Below are 595 nucleotides of genomic sequence, written 5' to 3' on the forward strand. Positions count from 1 at the left end.
TGAATGCCATTTTTATTATACTAGTGGGTTTTGATTTTTCTTGGGTTTTTATGGCAGTGGAAGTTATTTTTCAGGAGCCAAACCCAGTGCTCCCTTGAGAATTTCTTGTAAGGGTGGTTGTTTGGTGGTGAACTCCCGCAGTTTTTGTTTGTCTGAGAAATACGCTATTTGCCCTTCATTTCGGAAGGATAGCCTTGCAGGGTAGAGTATTCTTGGCTGGCAATCTCTGTCTTTTAGTATTTTGAATATATCATCCTATTCCTTTCTGGCTTTTAGGGTTTGTGATGGAAAGTCTGATGTTAGTCTGTTTGGGGCTTCCTTATAGGTGATTTGATGCTTCTCTTGCAGCTTTTAAGATTCTCTCTTTGTCTTTGAGTCTTGCCAATTTGACTATAACATGTCTTGGAGAAGACCTTTTTGGGTTGAATACATTTGGAGATCGTTGAGCTTCCTGGATCTGAAGATCTGTGATTTTTCCTGTACCTGGGAAGTTTTCTGCCACTATTTTGTTGAATATGTCTTCAATGCAATCTCCTTTTTCCTCCCCTTCTGGAATACCCATGAGTCGGATATCTGAGCGCTTAAGGTTGTCTGA

The sequence above is a fragment of the Galeopterus variegatus genome, unplaced genomic scaffold (assembly GCF_000696425.1).
Source record: "Galeopterus variegatus unplaced genomic scaffold, G_variegatus-3.0.2 Scaffold6526, whole genome shotgun sequence".
NCBI lineage: Eukaryota > Metazoa > Chordata > Mammalia > Dermoptera > Cynocephalidae > Galeopterus > Galeopterus variegatus.